A 19,930-nucleotide genomic window follows, 5' to 3' on the forward strand; every position below is an offset into this window, starting at 1 on the left:
TTGCGAAGGTTTACAGAATCCACATTTGCAACTGGCAGAAGAACGATTTACTGCCACGAACATACACCCCACGTAAGGACGGCAACGGAAACATATAATCGTTTTCCCATCGCTAAGTGTCTTTACCCGGTGGTTTAATATGTTTTACGCAAAGTCTAACGACACAACTGCGTGGAATGCTCAATGAACGAACTGATGACGTTCAAACAAATATGCACTAATATTTACCCTATTAGTTTTGGTTGTTTTGAATTAGAGCATGCAGTATCGCAAAACCAGACTTTTGAACCTTGCCTAAGAAATGAAAATGTTACGCGACGAATATATAGTCGCAGTTCATTACATCTGCCGGTTATCGAGACTTCCTAAACGTTCAAAATCATTTATCCCAACACGACCTTTTTCGAAGCAAAAAACTCCTTTTCTGGCGTGTTTTGCCCGAAAACATACACCCCACACAGAAGACATTTTTTCGCTTTCCATTCTGTTTTACAGCACCTAGGCGACGTTCGCCAGTTTCAAGTGCATTATTTATTTATTTGCCATTTTCTTTTATATTGTTATCTAGATACAATAACAGACCAAATTTTGCACATGGACTGGCATGAATATAGCACATAATATTTTAATATAACTTCAAATGTGTTAATACAACTAAGCATTATTATACAGGGTGTTACATAAAGGTACGGCTAAACTTTCAGGAAACATTCCTCACACACAAATAAAGAAAAGATGTTATGTGGACACGTGTCCGGAAACGCTTAATTTCTATGTTAGAGCTCATTTTAGTTTCGTCAGTATGTACTGTACTTCCTCGATTCACCGCCAGTTGGCCCAATTGAAGGAAGGTAATGTTGACTTCGGTGCTTGTGTTGACACGCAACTCATTGCTCTACAGTACTAGCATCAAGGACATCAGTACGTAGCATCAACAGGTTAGTGTTCATCACGAACGTGGTTTTGCAGTCAGTGCAATGTTTACAAATGCGGAGTTGGCAGATGCCCATTTGATGTATGGATTAGCACGGGGCAATAGCCGTGGCGCGGTACGTTTGTATCGAGACAGATTTCCAGAACGAAGGTGTCCCGACAGGAAGACGTTCGAAGCAATTGATCGGCGTCTTAGGGAGCACGGAACATTCCAGCCTATGACTCGCGACTAGGGAAGACCTAGAACGACGAGGACACCTGCAATGGACGAGGCAATTCTTCGTGCAGTTGACGTAACCCTAATGTCAGCGTCAGAGAAGTTGCTGCTGTACAAGGTAACGTTGACCACGTCACTGTATGGAGAGTGCTACGGGAGAACCAGTTGTTCCCGTACCATGTACAGCGTGTGCAGGCACTATCAGCAGCTGATTGGCCTCCACGGGTACACTTCTGCGAATGGTTCATCCAACAATGTGTCAATCCTCATTTCAGTGCAAATGTTCTCTTTACGGATGAGGCTTCATTCCAACGTGATCAAATTGTAAATTTTCACAATCAACATGTGTGGGCTAACGAGAATCGCCACGCAATTGTGCAATCACGTCATCAACACAGATTTTCTGTGAACGTTTGGGCAGGCATTGTTGGTGATGTGTTGATGGGGCCCCATCTTCTTCCACCTACGCTCAATGGAGCACGTTATCACGATTTCATACGGGATACACTACCTGTGCTGCTAGAATATGTGCCTTTACAAGTACGACACAACATGTGGTTCATGCACGATGGAGCAACTGCACATTTCAGTCGACGTGTTCGTACGCTTCTCAACAACAGATTCGGTGACGATGGATTGGTAGAGGCGGACCAATTCCATGGCCTCCACGGTCTCCTGACCTCAACCCTCTTGACTTTCATTTATGGGGACATTTGAAAGCTCTTGCCTACGCAACCCCGGTACCAAATGTAGAGACTCTTCGTGCTCGTATTGTGGACGGCTGTGATACAATACGCCATTCTCCAGGGCTGCATCAGGGATTCCATGCGACGGAGGGTGGATGCACGTATCCTCGCTAACGGAGGACATTTTGAACATTTCCTGTAACAAAGTGTTTGAAGTGACGCTGGTACGTTCTTTTGCTGTGTGTTTCCATTCCACGATTAATGTGATTTGAAGAGAAGTAATAAAATGAGCTCTAACATGAAAAGTAAGCGTTTCCGGACACATGTCCATATAACATATTTTCTTTGTGTGTGAGGAATGTTTCCTGAAAGTTTGGCCGTACCTTTTTGTAACACCCTGTATTCAAGTAAAATAAATCTACATGTAATAGTTACACAAAAAGAAAAAAAAACTATTTTTTAAACAAAAAACGAACAAAAAAGTCTTATAATCCATTTGGCCATCTGGCGCTCAGATATGTTCATGCGAAATCCAGAAGGCACATGCTACTGGTCTGCCACACTATGCTGGACTGCTGGATGACAAATTTTTTAATTTATAATTATGGACTATACTACTATACAACACATCACACAGCACTACACTACATTACGGTACTAGGTATGAGAACCAAGCTAGTTTCCTTATTTGTCTGCATAGTGAGCCGTAGGACCGCTGAGGTACAACTCAGGATTCACAGTATCTGAGCTACTGTGCCGCACAACGTGTACAGTTTGAGAGAGAGCTGTCAGGGTCTCAGGAAATTATTCTTGGTCCTCCCCGAGGCTCATCTTCTCACCGCTTGCGAAAGGTTGTTGTAAGTCGATGTTCTGCTGTAGTGTGTCTCGTTGACATGATGTACTGCCTCTTCTTGGTTGTCCCTCAGCCTTTTAGGCTTCCAGTTGATCAACTGAGCTTTTAACTGTCAGCGAGTTCAGCTTATGCTGCAGTTCCTGGTTCCTTATTGTATTATAAACTGTTATATTACCAGGGACGTTCCTGTTCTGGTCTGTAACATCTTGTCTAATGGCACATTCCCAGACGATGTGCTCTGTGGTGCCAGTTGCTAAAAGTTAACAAATGTCTGTGGTGCGTTGTCGTATTTTCAGTAAGCAGATAGGCTATGTACCATGTCCCGACAGGTATTGAATAACTCCCTTGCATGGAAGGAAGTATGACATCCTTGATCTTTCCTTTACAGGCAGTGTATAGCTCCATTGGTCGGAAGGGAGAATAACATTCTTGATCTTTCTTTTACGTTCGGGGGGATCCGGTAAGTTGTCCTCCCTGTTTCTGAACTGTCCCAGAGTTCTTGCCATTCTCTATCAATGCATACCTTTATTTCCTTATTCGATGCGGCTCTTGTGTCCAGTGTCTCCTTTACCATGCCATACTCGCCCCTTTTGAACCAATATTGAACATCACTCATTCTTACGGCTGCGATTGCGTTGTGGTGCGTTCTTTTCGCAATTAGTGGCAGCTGAAAACTTCTTCAGCCAATTGTTGCTATTTTGTTCAGGATTTTAGTGCCTAATGCAGGCGATTTCTACATGTGCATGAAAGTTTTGCTTTCGTCGATGTTTATGCTGTTGTTGTTGTTGTAGTCTTCAGTCAGAAGACTGCTTTGATGTAGCTGTCCATGCTATTCCATCCTGTGCGCGCCTCTTCATCTCCGAATAACTACTACAATCTACATCCTTCTGAATCTGCTTACTGTATTCACCTCTTGCTCTCCGCACATCAAAAGCACTCCGTCTTCAGGCCACAAGTGGCCCGTCGATAACATCAGCCCGTCATGTCATCCTCAGCTGAGGATGCGAATAGGAGAGGCGTGTGGTCAGCACACCACTCTCCCGGTCGTTATGATGGTTTTCTTTGACTGGAGCCGCTACTATTCGGTCGAGTAGCTCCTCAATTCGAATCACGAAGCTGAGTGCACCCCGAAAAATATCAACAGCGCATGGAGGCCCGGATGGTGACCCATCCAAGTGCCGGCCACGCCCGACAGCGCTTATTTTCGGTGATCTGACGGGAACCGGTGTATCCACTGCGGCAAAGCCGTTACCTCGTACGCACATCAGCGGCCCGTTATTTATGCGAATTGCATGTCCAGTGAGTAGACATCTAATGTCACATACCTCCACAAACCAACCAACTAACTAACTGTTGAATACCTGATATGCAAAATCAGTGATGTATTTCATTCAAAAGGCGGACAAGCAAGCTATTAAGTAGGTGGTCACAATGTTTTGGCTCATCAGTATATAAGGAGAGTCTGATACCAGATATCAGTGTAACATCTGCTGTGACTGAAGAACTGCAAATAAATGTCTCTGTTGCCTCTGACTAGAGTAATTTCTCAGTCTTCAAAAGATAAATTTATAACTATACCCACTGAGTTTATTTATCTCCATGACTCATTTTATTTACTGATAGTAGACACATAAGATATACTTGAATTGAATTACAGCAATATTGCACTTCGAGCAAGTACAGTGAATAAATCTTTTAAGGGATATATTGTAATTAAGTCTTCAATTACTGTAAAACTTTTGTGGCGGCGTTCGTAGCGACAAACAATTCGCTGTAGAAACGGCTTACGAAGTCACCGCCACACTTTTAATAGCGGGCCGACCGGTCCGCTGGAACAGTGAACAGAAAGATGAAAACCCAAACACTCTGATTAAATAAAAGTCGGTACTTATCTTTATTAACGAAGATACAGAAACACAGTAGTGAACTCCGTGTCTACAGAAATCTGTCTAGTTCGAGTCGGAGCGGCTAGGTCAGCGTCGGCTGACGACAAACAACAACTCTGCTGCGATGAACTCACAACTGACTAGCAAGTGCACAATTCGGTGGCTAGTATACAACTGAGCGGCGAATACAGAACTGTCCTAGCGCTCGCGACTCCAGCGCTTAAGAAGCCAGAAGCCAGCGGTGGCGCGCGCAGACTTGCGGCGATTTCCTGTCTCGCTGGCGCTGCTTATGCGGGCGGCGTCCGGACTTTGATGCTGCCAACCTTTTGGCAGCGGGCTCGGGTGGCATTACTGGCTAGGATATAACAAAAACCACATACACTATACGCTGAGGAAACTATTTTACAAGAACAATTGTTCAATCTTATTGGACTGAAGATTTCAGAGGAGTGGAATGCAATATATTCCAATAATCAATTACTGTTTACAGCAGGAGAGATAAATACAGCAAAATTGTAAACAACCAAATCTGCTCAGTATTGTATAACATTCTAAAATGTATATTACTTATTAAAACCAGTCAGGTGCAGTATAACTTTGTTGATGGTTTACCAAGGCACCACAACAAAGTTTCTGTAATAAGTCTTTATCAGAATTACAGACAAGCAGCTTCCCAAATGCACTGTTTGGAACACACTGAAAGAAAATGAGCAAAACAGCAAAGCATTCAGAATCACAAACCGTGTCAAATTTATACGTACTATTCCTTTGTGAGGATGACAGTTCTGACTAATCATAACGAATATGCAATGCTTGTTCAAGTCGTCCTCGTTTCTGCTGTACTTGTGTATAGAAATAACGACAGACTGCTTCTTGTGTCCAATGCTGGTAGAAATATTTTGCTCCCCTTTCTTCTTATGGATTACCCACAACATCGCTCATTGTCTTTATATCTCTTATCTGTGAAAGTATCCACTTGCTGCTGAATTGCTGAGGATATATAGCGAAGCTGAGAAAAAAACTCCGCGTTAGTCTTTAACTAATTAATTGTCTCTACAGTGTCCTGGAACTTGTTATCCAATTTCTTATCGAATTTCTTGTTGAGTTATTGTTGAGAGCAGCAAGTGGTTCATCTGTTTTGTCGGGGTGTCATCTACTTCTACATCGACGTAGTAACATGCGGCCTGTTTCTGTACTGCGCCTTCCACAGTGATAGTGATTGATTACAACTGGGTCAGGAGAGTGGAGTAAAGGATTCAGACGCTCAGGAATTTCTACAAATTTCATTTTATGACACTCAAATATTTGTGACAACTACTTGTCACAGTTAATGTATTCCCTTCCATGTGCATCTTGTAGTTTGCTGTGTGTGTGTGTGTGTGTGTGTGTGTGTGTGTGTGTGTTCTTAGTATCATTTAGTGTAAGTAGTGTGTAAATATAGGGACCGATGACCTCAGCAGTTTGTTCCCTTAGGAATTCACACACTTTTGAACATTTTTGATAAAAGGTCGTGTCTGCGTGTACACACCAAGAAGTCTTGCAAGTCTAGGATTGAATTTCAACTGCAGTGGATGGTAATCTATATCCACATCTACATTTACGTGATTACTCTGCAATTCACAATTAAGTGAGTGGTAGAGGGTTTATCGAACCATCTTAAAGCTATTTCTTTAAGGTTCCACTCTTTACAGTGCGCGGGAAAAACGAGCACTTAAATTTCTCTGTGCGAGTTCTGATCGTGATCATTTCTCGCTAAGCAGGTGCGAGCCAACAGAATATTTTCGCATTCGGAGAAGAAAGTTGTTGATTGAAATTTCACGAGAAGATACTGCCGCAACGAAACGTCTTTGTTTTAATGATTGCCACCCTAATTCACGCATCATGACCTTGCACTCTCTCCCCCATTTCGTGATAATACAAAACGAGCTGTCCTTCGAACTTTTTCGATGTCCTCCGTCAGTCCCATCTGATGCGAATCCCACACCGCACAGCAATACTCCAGAAGAGGGAACGAGCGTGGTGGCGCAGTGGTTAGCACACTGGACTCGCATTCGGGAGGACGACGGTTCAATCCCGTCTCCGGCCATCTTGATTTAGATTTTCCGTGATTTCCCTAAATCGTTTCAGGCAAATGCCGGGATGGTTCCTTTGCAAGGGCACGGCCGATTTCCTTCCCTAACCCGAGCTTGCGCTCCGTCTCTAATGACCTCGTTGTCGACGGGACGTTAAACACTAACCACCACCACCAGAAGAGGGCGGACAAGCGTGGTGTAAGTCGTCTCTTTAGTAGACCTGTTGCATTTTCTAAGTGTTCTACCAATGAATCGCTGTCTTTGGTTTGCTTTACCAACAACATTATCTGTGTAATCGTTCCAATTTCTGTTATTCGTAATTGTAATCCCTAAGCATTTTGTTGAATTTACAGAATTTAGATTTGTGTGATTTCTCGTGTAGCCGAAATTTAGCGGATTTCTTTTAGTATTCATGTAGATAACTTCACACGTTTCATTATTTAGAGTCATTTGCCACTTTTTTCACCATAGCGATATCTTATCCAAATCATTTTACAACTGGTTTTGATCATTTGATGACCTTACAAGATGGTAAATGAAAGCATCATCTGCGAACAATGTAAGAGGGTTACTCAGATTGTCTCCAATGTCATTTATGTTAATCAGGAACAGCAGAGGGCCTATAACACTTCCTTGGTGAAAACTATATATTACTTCTGTTTTACTCGCTGACTCTCCGTTTATTACTACGAACTGTGACCTACGTGACAGTAACTCACGAATCCAGTCGCACAATTCAGACGATACGCCACAAGCATACAGTTTGATTAGAAGAAGCTTGTGAAGAACGGTGTCGAAAGCCTTCTGGAAATCTAAAAGTACGGAATCAATTTGACAACTCATTACTTCGCGAGAATAGAGAGCTAGTTGTGTTTCACAAGAACGATTTTTTCTGAATCCGGGCTGACTGTTTGTCAATAAACCGTTTTCTTCGAGTCTTCCTGTCTTTAAGTACAGGTCTTTCGATGAGTGAGGGGTCGTATATCATTGTTAGGTATGGAGCTATTGTATCAGAATACTCGGAAAGGAACCTGACTGGTAAGCAATCTGGAAGTAATCTTAAGTGATGTAAGCTGCTTCACTACACCCAGAGTATCTACTTCCAAGTTACTCATGTTATCAGTAGTTCTAGATTAAAATTCTGTAATATTTACTTTGTCCTTGTGAACGAGTTTCGGAAAACCGTGTTTAGTAGCGCTGCTTTAGTGCCACTGTCATCAGTGACATAACCATTGTCATCGCGCACTGAAGGTATTGATTGCGTCTTGCCCCTGGTCAACTTTACACGATCAGAATCTCCTTGGGTGTTCTGCCAGATTTCGAGACACAGTTTCGTTGTGGAAATTATTAAAAGCAGCTCGCATTGAAGTTAGCGCTAAATTTCGAGTGTCTGTAAAACTGCGCCAGTCTTGTGGATTTTGCTTTCTATTTGGCATGCTTTTTTGGTTGCTTCTGCAAAAGTGGTTCAAATGGCTCTGAGTACTATGGGACTTAACATCTGACGTCATCAGTCCCCTACAACTTAGAACTATTTAAACCTAACTAACCTAAGGACATCACACACACCCATGCCCGAGGCACGATTCGAACCTGCGACCGCAGCGGTCGCGCGGTTCCAGACTGTAGCGCCTAGAACCGCTCGGCCACCTCAGCCGGGCCTGCAAGAGTGTTCTAAGCTGTTTAGTGTACAAGTGGGGGGGGGGGGGGGGATCAGTACCATCGCTTATTAATTTAGGCCAACGATACATTTTCTTTGAATTCAAAGCACATCTAGTCGACGCTTACATAGTCAGATCGCAAGGGGTTGCCGGTTGCTGTGGCCGAGCGGTTATAGGCGCTTCAGTTCGGAACCGCGCTGTTGCTACGGTCGCAGGTTCGAATCCTGCCTCGGGCATGGATGTGTGTGATGTCCTTAGGTTAGTTAGGTCGGATAGATTCTTGGCGAGCAGAAGGTATTCGATATGAAGATCCTAAGTTTTCGTTTCTGCTTCATAGGTTTCTTCAACACTTCCTCGACGTCTAATTTCTTTCTTATTATTGCCCAATCCAGTTTACGTTCAAAAGCCAACAGATCCATATAGGCTTGAGATCCACGGACACCATTTCTAACTTTCTGCGGAAGAATCTAATCAGCAAGTTTCTTCTTTTTCTTGCCTATTGTGTGGGGAAAGTCTGTTTGTTTTAGGTTGCGGTGCAGATGGTCTGTTTTCATATGATCGATTGGATGTTGATTGCTGTGTCATAGGTTTCTCTCGCATTGGTGAATAAGATGGCTGCTGAGGTTTTGGCATTATGTCTGGCCCAGCAGAAGAACCCATAGTAGTAGGTGGATTAAACGGACGTGGCTGAAGAGGAAAGCTGGGACCTGCACACCGCCTCAAATGTGGCACTGACGGTGGAGGATGCCTCTGCTGAGGGGGCACGGCTACTAGATCACGACCTTGTACAGCACTAAACAGCTCGAGAAGGAGTAAACACTTCCTTCATGCACTTCCGCATGAATTCTGAGGGACCTGGTGGCCGTAAGTGAATATCTCGGACCTAGTCGCTGAGGCGGCCGGCCGGTGACCAGGTTTTATGTCGAAGACTGTACAGGGCTCAGGCTACGTAAACAGGTAGAAGATATGACTGCTCACGGCTGCGCATGCGAAGATAACCAGGCAGTGCAGCGCCAAGAATTTTTCAATTGGCCTCGACATGACGATCCTTGGCAACACATCCTTACTGATTTTGCTGCTCCTTTCTGGAATACAAGATAACTCATTATTATCGATGGATACAGCAAATATACTTTTGTCGTTCTAGTGCTCTCAACTACTAGCGCTAGCATTGTCAAAGCACTCTCTTCTGTCTTCTAGTTAAAAGGTTTGCGATACACAATTACTTCCGATAATCGTCCGCAATTTTCGTGTCGGAACTTCAACAATTTTGCAGACAGAGGGGACTTCAACATACCCAAATGGTACTGTTCTCTCATCAAGCAGAGCAGTGAAGCCAAATATCGTTTTGGCACTTTCAGAGCTCAGATGTTCAGACTTCTTATTTCGTATTCGAGGGAAAACGCTTTCTTGTTGTTTCTAAGGATCTATCGCTCTATGCTTGCTCACGACGCTTCGTGAGCAGAACTTTTACACAGTCTTCGCCACTGCTCTCTGCTTCAACTCTTTCACCCTCGACACTTCGTAGCCTAGTTCCGCACGAAGGTCAAAGTTTTCTATCGTATCTGTAACAAGCTTCACAACTGGTATTTTGGCATCGTCATTCAGGCGTTGGCCAAATCTTATTAGACCACATGAGGCACCCACCGAGGGCACCATTAGTAACTTCCGCGATTATAGTGATCCTCTCTTGGTTCTGGGACATGCTGCTTGCAACCGAGCTTGCTGCCCTTAGCAGCGTTTGATGGCGCATGGGTCTTCCCATGACTCTGTCATGGAGATCGACCCCTGCCCTCCTCCGCAGCCACTGCCGTCTCCACAACCAATGCGCCCATCGCCGTTCCCAGCAACAGCAGTCGCGGACATCGAACCTGTTGCACCTGTACAGCCTTCAGCGTCCTCAACAGGTCCATTACTGCACACACTTGTGCCACTAAATGGACGTCCTGCATCTGGTCTCTTGGCAGATGTTCCCAGTGGTTCGCAAGACTATGTCGGGACGTGGGCTGCTTAGAGCCATCTGCCATCAAGCCACAGCCGACCCCACGAGCAGCACCATAGCACGCTCCTCCCCCTCCTCATCTCTCACACCTTCACTATGAGATGAAGGTTCGCAGTATTTGCAGGGGGGGGGGGGGGGGAGTGGGGGTACGGAGGAATGCGGAATTGACGGCATCTATGTGAACCGCACCCGGCATGTCACGTACCGCTCACGTTACATGGGAGATGGCAGTTTTGAACCTCACGTCTACATACCACTGGGAGAGTGCACTCTTCCATCGCTCTTGGTCTCCGATGGGAGGAGTCACATACACGCTACCAGAGAGCGCTAAGTTGACATGACCTCACTGCTGCGACTCTGACTGGCTGGCTCATCCTTTTAAGCAGCCGCACTCAGAGCTATGCCCCAGATCCTGTGCATCTATGGGCCTATCAGGATTAGTATGGATGACTGCAGTAACGACATTACATCAACGTATAAGGATGCCACTGAACATTATTAATATTTTGTGACTTATTTTAGTTTATCAGCATTCAAGACTACTTGTTACAATGAATAACTTTATTCTCTCTGTATACAACTCAGCACAACTGAAGAACCTACAGCACTCAGAGCTCTGTATAACTAAATTATAATTGCACGTAGTGTAAATATAATTATTAATGTGTTACCTATTTTTAGCTGTCTGACTGTGTGAACTGGTCACCTCTACTACTGACACAACTTGCAGAAAGACAGTACGCCATACAGTAGCTCCAAATTGCCGCTTTACTCATCTGAGCTGAACCCTTTTGAGCTTGTGTGGGACGCCATTCAAAGAGACGTGCACGGGTTTGACACAACTTTGACCAATCCCCGCGAGATGTGGGCAGCAATTGTGCGGCCATAGAACGGGAACACTTTCTGTATCCCGTGGAGTCCATGCTTCCATACTCGTAGCAGTGGTCAAGGATAAAGAGGTGGTACAGTGATACGTACTAACGCATAGGCATCTAAAACAACTGTTCATGAGTGGATGTGCTGAAGCAGAGACGAGTATTAAGTTTCCAGTTACAGTCTGAAGAACGAACAGACACCAGATCACATATTAATAATTTATAGTGCGCTCAGTTTACTTGTAACACCATTAATACACGGTGTGTTGGTGAAAAGAATGAAGTTAAATAAAAGTTTCCACAAGAGAAAAGGAATTTCTGAAATTCAATAAAACCTCAAGGAACTAAACGGAAGCGCCACAGGAACTGGTATAGGCATGCGTATTCAAATACAGAGATATGTAAACGGGCGGTGTAAGGCGCTGCGGTTGGCAACGCAGGTTATCAAGATTTAAGTGAGTTTGAGCGTGGTCTTACAGTCAGCGTACGAGTGATGGGACACAGCATCTGCGAGGTAACGGTGAAGTGGTGATTTTCCCGTACGACCATTTCACGAGTGTACCGTGAATATCAGAAATAGGGTAAGACATCAAATCTCCAATAATTCTGCGGCCGGAGAAAGATCCTGCAAGAACGGGACCAACTACGACGGAAGAGGATCGTTCAAAGTGACAGAAGTGCAACCTTTCCGAAAATTGCTGCAGATTTCATTGCTGGGCCGAGAACAAGAGTCAGCGTGCGAACCATTCAACGAAACATCAACGATATGGGCTTTCGCAGCTGAAGGCCCACTCCTGTACCCTTGGTAACTGCACGACACAAAGCTTTACGCCTCGTCTGGGCTCGTCAACACCGACATTGGACTAGTCATGGCTGGAAACATGTCGCCTGGTCGGACGAGTCTCGTTTCATATTGGATCGAGCGGGTGGACGTGTACAGGTATGGAGACAACATGGATCCATGGACCCTGCATGTCAGCAGGGGACTGTTCAAGCTGGTGGAGGCTCTCTAATGGTGTGGGGAGAGTGCAGTTGGAGTGACATGGGACCCCTGATGCCACGTCGTGTTGCGACACTTATGCGTGCTCGCGGGGGCCCTACACGATATTAGGCACGTGTACTAGTTTCTTTTGGCTCCTCAGTGTATATCTGTCTTATAAATTGGAAATCTCAAGTCTGAATTCCACCAATGCCAATGGCAAGAGTGCGAGTTTTAAATTTACTTTACTGCTTGTGTCCTTTAGGTACAGTAAAACGTAATTCAAAGTCTTCATTGGAGCCTAACTCAATGTGGCAGGTTGTACACGGCTGGAAAAGAAATCAGCAGAGCCCTTTTCAAAGGAATCATCTCAACATTCGCCTTAACCGGTTTAGGAAAACTACAGATAAATTGAAAAGGACCTGGGGTGGATTTAAAGGTTACTTTTAGAGAATGCAAACATAGTGTCTTCACTACTGCGCCACCTCGCTCAGCCAACAGCACCTGCAGAACAAGTAGGGAATGGCGTAATGTGCGACTGGACACATCACGTGGTTGGTGGTCAAACAGGGGAGATTGTTCGTGCTTTAAATATTTCTCTTCATTTGAGCTTATCAGTAGCCTCTGAGGCTTGTACTATGTTTAACAGTTGAGTGTTGATACTTAGACGTTGGACATGTGGGTTTTTTTCCTGGCTGTGTCGGTAAATTACGACGAGGACGACATAGTTCACTTTTTCAAAGTCTTAAACGCTGAAGAGGCGCTTACAAGAGGGACATCCGTTATCGAGAGGGACCATCTCGATCCTAGCAAGCAGTGTCAGGTAAGCAGTGACTAGTGTCAAGAGTGTCACAAAAGCATCTACTAGTTTAAGTTTAATTCGCAATACAAGTTTCAACAACTAGAGTGCAGTATATTTTTCCTTATTTCATAGGCTGGGTTTTTTTCCGAAAAGCATGCAGCAGAATGGGAAATAGAGGCTATAACAACCTGTGAGTAAGCAACAACTTAGACAAGCTTTTGTGCGCCCCAAACTAACTGCCATTCGTAACTATACATAGCAACGCCACTTTACGAAGTGGTGCAAAGGCAGATTCATTGATAGACTGATTTTTATTTGGACCTGTAAAATTACATTTTGTATAAAGATTGTGCTGTAATATAGGACAAGAAAATGAATGCAATATTCTACAGAAACGAAGAGAAGAAAAAAAATGTAAATAATATATATATATATATATATATAGGATATACAGCATTGCATTCGAGGTTTAAAGAAAAACAAGAGTACTGCAGATAGTATTACTACAAGATATACACTATTACATACAATGGCATACAAATTACTTCATTTATAATATAATACATCTTTTACAAATCTTATAGCTCTAGAAATACATTTAAATCGCATACAGTATGGTTTACGAGAAATTGTTTCAATCTCCTACTGAATACATGAGGGTTGTCAGTTTCCTTTTTTATATACTGTGGGAGCTTGTTTGTAAAGTCTTATTCGAGCCTGGATAACTCCGTTTTGTACTATACTGAGGATAGCTGAGTCCTTGTGAAGTCTTTGCTTCTGCCTCGTGTTATGGATGCGACTATTACAGTTTGGAAAAGTTTTTTGTTGTTGATTAAAAATATCATCAACGAGTAACGTACAGACTTGTGAGTGTGAAGATCACCAACAGGTGCCTACAGGATGTCCGATTTCAACCATCGCAGATCAATCTCACAGCCCGTTTTTGGATTTTAAAAAATTTTCCCACTTCTGCAGAATTTGTACAGAATATTATACTATATGAGATAAGAGAGTGGAAATATTCGAAAGATGACAAAATTATTGTTTGCCTGCCAACATAGTGCAAAATAGCTCTTAGTGCAAAACATGCTAAGCTTAGTGTCTTGAGCAGCACATCACTGTGCTCAGTCTATCTTAATTTATTATCCATTTTTATTCCAAGAAATATTATATGTGAAATTTCATTTATTTTATGACCACTGACATTTATTTCAGGGGCTTGAAGCCTGTTATTAACTGTCTGAAACTGCATTAAATTTGGTTTTGAGAGGTATAATACTAGAACCATTTATGTACTTGATGTGTTATTGTTTCAGTTGTAATCTGTATTGTCGATTTCACACCGTTCATCAAGAGATTAGTATCACCAGCAAACATTACTATATTTGCATTGTTATTTAGTGATGTTGATAGGTCATGAATGTACACTAAGAAGATCAGGGGTCGAAGGATCAAGCCCTGGGGAACGCTACCTGCTGAGTCTAAAAGTTCAGCAGTGCGTTCATCTACGGATTATAAATAAGTTGTCGCTTCTAAATGAGATAATTTCTTAAAATTTAATACTTATCATGCTGATATTTCAAGAGGCTTTATAATGGGGCATGTCTGTTTACTCGACGTCACCGTCCACATCATATTCCTCTGCCAAAGGGTCAACATGCCCAAGTCTAGATTCCTGAGCCGAACTTGCAGTTGTCAGTTGGTTGAAGAAAGTGCGGTGCACCGCAGCGATGTAAGGGAGAAGTGTCATCACATATTTTCATTTTGCTTCGGTGACAAGGCGGACAGAATTGTTGAGAGGGATGAGATTTATGGTTTCTGTATTTAATGTGAGACATCACTGCTTGATTCATGTAGGCTTTAACCTGGACTTCAACATGGAGTGCAAAATTCGCTTATTAAGACAATTTCTGCTTCATTAATATCTGGATATTACCAACCCAAAGAAAAAAATAATGCAAACAATGCCAAGTATTTTGGACAGGTCAGGAAAACTGCTGGTGAATCCTGTTCATGCCTTGGGCAGATGGAGGGAATATTTTGAAGAGTTGCTCAATGTAGGTGAAAATACGATCAGTAATGTTTCAGATTTCGATATACAATGGCATAGTAATGATGGTGGAAATGGGATCACATCTGAGAAAGTGGAGAAAATGGTCAATAGATTGCAGTGCAATAAAGCAGCTGGGGTGGATGAAATTAAGTCGGAACTCATCAAATACAGTGGTATGTCAAGTCTTAAATGGCTACACAGGATTAATTGAAATGGCGTGGGAGTCGGGACAGGTTCCATCAGACTGGACGAAAGCAGTAATCACACCAATCTTTAAACATGGAAACAGAAAAGATTGTAACAGCTACAGAGGTATCTCTTTAATCAGCATTGTGGGTAAAATCTTCTCAGGTATTGTTGAAAGGAAATTGCGAGTATTAGTTGAGGACAAATTGGATGTAAATCAGTGTGGGTTTAGGCCTCTTAGAGGTTGTCAGGACCAGATCTTTAGCTTACGGCAAATAATGGAGAAGTGTTACGAGTGGAACAGGGAATTGTATCTATGCTTTATAGATCTAGAAAAGGCATATGACCGGGTTCCTAGGAGGAAGTTATTGTCTGTTCTACGAGATTATGGAATAGGAGGCAAACTTTTGCAAGCAATTAAAGGTCTTTACATGGACAGTCAGGCAGCAGTTAGAGTTGACGGTAAATTGAGTTCATGGTTCAGAGTAGTTTCAGGGGTAAGACAAGGCTGCAACCTGTCTCCACTGTTGTTCATATTATTTATGGATCATACGTTGAAAACACACTGGCTGGGTGAGATTAAGATATGTGAACACAAAATAAGCAGTCTCGCATATGCGGATGACTTAGTTGTGATGGTAGATTCGATTGAAAGGTTGCAAAGTAATATTTCAGAGCTAGATCAGAAATGTAAGGACTATGGCATGAAGATTAGCATCTCCAAAACGAAAGTAATGTCAGTGGGAAAGAGATATAAATGGATTGAGTGCCAAATAGGAACGATCTACTCTCTTCTGCAAGAAGGAAGTCAGTACCAAGACTAAGTTATCTTTGCACTGTTCAATCTTCCCACCAACTTTGTTGTATGGGAGCGAAAGCTGGATGGATTCAGGTTACCTTATCAATAAGGTTGAGGTTACGGATATGAAAGTAGCTAGGATGATTGCAGGTATTAGTAGATAGGAACAATGTCAGGAGGGTGTCCACAATGAGGAAATCAAAGGAAAACTCGGAATGAACTCTATAGATGTAGCGAACAGGCTTAGATGGTGGAGTCATGTTACACGCATGGGAGAAGCAAGGTTACCCAAGAGACTTATGGGTTCAGTAGTAGAGGGTACGAGGAATCGGGATAGACCAAGGAGATGGTACCTGGATTCGGTTAAGAATGATTTTGAAGTAATAGGCTTAACATCAGAAGAGGCATCAATGTTAGCACTGAATAGAGTATCATGCATCAATTTTACAAGGGGGACTATGCTCCAGACTGAACGCTGAAAGGCATAATCAGCCTTAAATGATTATTATTATTATTATTATTATTATTATTATTATTATTATTATTATTATTATTTCTTTTCTCAGACGTTATGTCTGGTCAAAAATGGAAAGTGACGCGGACCTTGATCAAGCGTGACTTCCTTTAAACTGTACGGTATATGTTATATTGCATTTAGGAACTTTCGGGTAATTGAACATGTATCAATAATTACGGATTTCTGTAGTTGTATATATAAGTTTGGATGTAGCTGTATTGCATTGATGTACTGGTGGATATTGTGTGGTATGACTCCTGTAGTTGATAGTATAATTGGTATAATGTCAACTTTATCCCGATGCCACATGTCATTGACTTCCTCAGCCAGTTGGATGTATTTTTCAATTTTTTCTCCTGTTTTCTTTTGTATATTTGTTGTATTGGGTATGGATATTTCGATTAGTTGTGTTAATTTCTTCTTTTTATTGGTGAGTGTGATGTCAGGTTTGTATTGTGGTGTTGTTTTATCTGTTATAATGGTTCTGTTCCAGTAGAAATTGTATTCATCATTCTCCAGTACATATTGTGGTGCATACTTGTGTGTGGGACGTGTTGTTTTATAAGTTTATGTTGTAAGGTAAGCTGTTGATGTATTATTTGTGCTAAAGTGTCATGTCTTCTGGGGTATTCTGTATTTGCTAGTATTGTACACCCGCTTGTAATGTGACCTACTGTTTCTATTTGTTGTTTGCAAAGTCTGCATTTATCTGTTGCAGTATTGGGATCTTTAATAATATGCTTGCTGTCATATCTGGTGTTTATTGTTTGATCCTGTATTGCAATCATGAATCCTTCCGTCTCACTGTATATATTCCCTTTTCTTAGACATGTGTTGGATGCGTCTTGATCGATGTGTGGCTGTGTTAGATGATACGGGTGCTTGCCATGTAGTGTTTTCTTTTTCCAATTTACTTTCTTCGTATCTGTTGATGTTATGTGATCTAAAGGCTTGTAGAAGTGGTTATGAAGTTGCTAGCTCTGCAGATGACGAAGAAATTGAAGAAATGTATGATAAAATAAAAGAAATTATTCAGATTGTGAAGGGAGACGAAAATTTAATAGTCATGGGTGACTGGAATTCGAGTGTAGGAAAAGGGAGAGAAGGAAACATAGTAGGTGAATATGGATTGGGGGACAGAAATGAAAGAGGAAGCCGCCTGGTCGAATTTTGCACAGAGCACAACATAATCATAACTAACACTTGGTTTAAGAATCATGAAAGAAGGTTATATACATGGAAGAACCCTGGAGATACTAAAAGGTATCAGATAGATTATATAATGGTAAGACAGAGATTTAGGAACCAGGTTTTAGCTTGTAAGACATTTCCAGGGGCAGATGTGGACTCTGACCACAATCTATTGGTTATGACCTGTAGATTAAAACTGAAGAAACTGCAAAAAGGTGGGAATTTAAGGAGATGGGACCTGGATAAACTAAAACAACCAGAGGTTGTACAGAGATTCAGGGAGAGCATAAGGGAGCAATTGACAGGAATGGGGGAAATAAATACAGTAGAAGAAGAATGGGTAGCTTTGAGGGATGAAGTAGTGAAGGCAGCAGAGGATCAAGTAGGTAAAAAGACGAGGACTAGTAGAAATCCTTGGGTAACAGAAGAAATATTGAATTTAATTGATGAAAGGAGAAAATATAAAAATGCAGTAAGTGAAACAGGCAAAAAGGAATACATACGTCTCAAAAATGAGATCGACAGGAAGTGCAAAATGGCTAAGCAGGGATGGCTAGAGGACAAATGTAAGGATGTAGAGGCCTATCTCACTAGGGGTAAGATAGATACTGCCTACAGGAAAATTAAAGAGACCTTTGGAGATAAGAGAACGACTTGTATGAATATCAAGAGCTCAGATGGAAACCCAGTTCTAAGCAAAGAAGGGAAAGCAGAAAGGTGGAATGAGTATATAGAGGGTCTATACAAGGGCGATGTACTTGAGGACAATATTATGGAAATGGAAGAGGATGTAGATGAAGATGAAATGGGAGATACGATACTGCGTGAAGAGTTTGACAGAGCACTGAAAGACCTGAGTCGAAACAAGGCCCCCGGAGTAGACAATATTCCATTGGAACTACTGACGGCAGTGGGAGAGCCAGTCCTGACAAAACTCTACCATCTGGTGAGCAAGATGTATGAAACAGGCGAAATACCCTCAGACTTCAAGAAGAATATAATAATTCCAATCCCAAAGAAAGCAGGTGTTGACAGATGTGAAAATTACCGAACTATCAGCTTAATATGTCACAGCTGCAAAATACTAACACGAATTCTTTACAGACGAATGGAAAAACTAGTAGAAGCCAACCTCGGGGAAGATCAGTTTGGATTCCGTAGAAACACTGGAACACGTGAGGCAATACTGACCTTACGACTTATCTTAGAAGAAAGATTAAGGAAAGGCAAACCTACGTTTCTAGCATTTGTAGACTTAGAGAAAGCTTTTGACAATGTTGACTGGAATACTCTCTTTCAAATTCTAAAGGTGGCAGGGATAAAATACAGGGAGCGAAAGGCTATTTACAATTTGTACAGAAACCAGATGGCAGTTCTAAGAGTCGAGGGACATGAAAGGGAAGCAGTGGTTGGGAAGGGAGTAAGACAGGGTTGTAGCCTCTCCCCGATGTTATTCAATCTGTATATTGAGCAGGCAGTAAAGGGAACAAAAGAAAAATTCGGAGTAGGTATTAAAATTCATGGAGAAGAAATAAAAACTTTGAGGTTCGCCGATGACATTGTAATTCTGTCCGAGACAGCAAAGGACTTGGAAGAGCAGTTGAATGGAATGGACAGTGTCTTGAAAGGAGGATATAAGATGAACATCAACAAAAGCAAAACAAGGATAATGGAATGTAGTAGAATTAAATCGGGTGATGTTGAGGGTATTAGATTAGGAAATGAGACTCTTAAAGTAGTAAAGGAGTTTTGCTATTTGGGGAGCAAAATAACTGATGATGGTCGAAGTAGAGAGGATATAAAATGTAGGCTGGCAATGGCAAGGAAAGCGTTTCTGAAGAAGAGGAATTTGTTAACATCCAGTATTGATTTAAGTGTCAGGAAGTCATTTCTGAAAGTATTCGTATGGAGTGTAGCCACGTATGGAAGTGAAACATGGACGATAAATAGTTTGGACAAGAAGAGAATAGAAGCTTTCGAAATGTGGTGCTACAGAAGAATGCTGAAGATTAGATGGGTAGATCACATAACTAATGAGGAAGTATTGAATAGGATTGGGGAGAAGAGAAGTTTGTGGCACAACTTGACCAGAAGAAGGGATCGGTTGGTAGGACATGTTCTGAGGCATCAAGGGATCACCAATTTAGTATTGGAGGGCAGCGTGGAGGGTAAAAATCGTAGAGGGAGACCAAGAGATGAATACACTAAGCAGATTCAGAAG

The 19,930-nt window shown here is 42.3% G+C and overlaps 1 pseudogene; it reads right to left on the reverse strand.

The window, feature by feature from the left end:
* Positions 1–5,364: 5,364 nt before the first annotated feature.
* The window catches only part of LOC124722538, a 35,912-nt pseudogene continuing 21,346 nt past the window's right edge, over positions 5,365–19,930 (reverse strand).

Source organism: Schistocerca piceifrons, chromosome X, assembly GCF_021461385.2.
Source record: "Schistocerca piceifrons isolate TAMUIC-IGC-003096 chromosome X, iqSchPice1.1, whole genome shotgun sequence".
NCBI classification, from domain to species: domain Eukaryota; kingdom Metazoa; phylum Arthropoda; class Insecta; order Orthoptera; family Acrididae; genus Schistocerca; species Schistocerca piceifrons.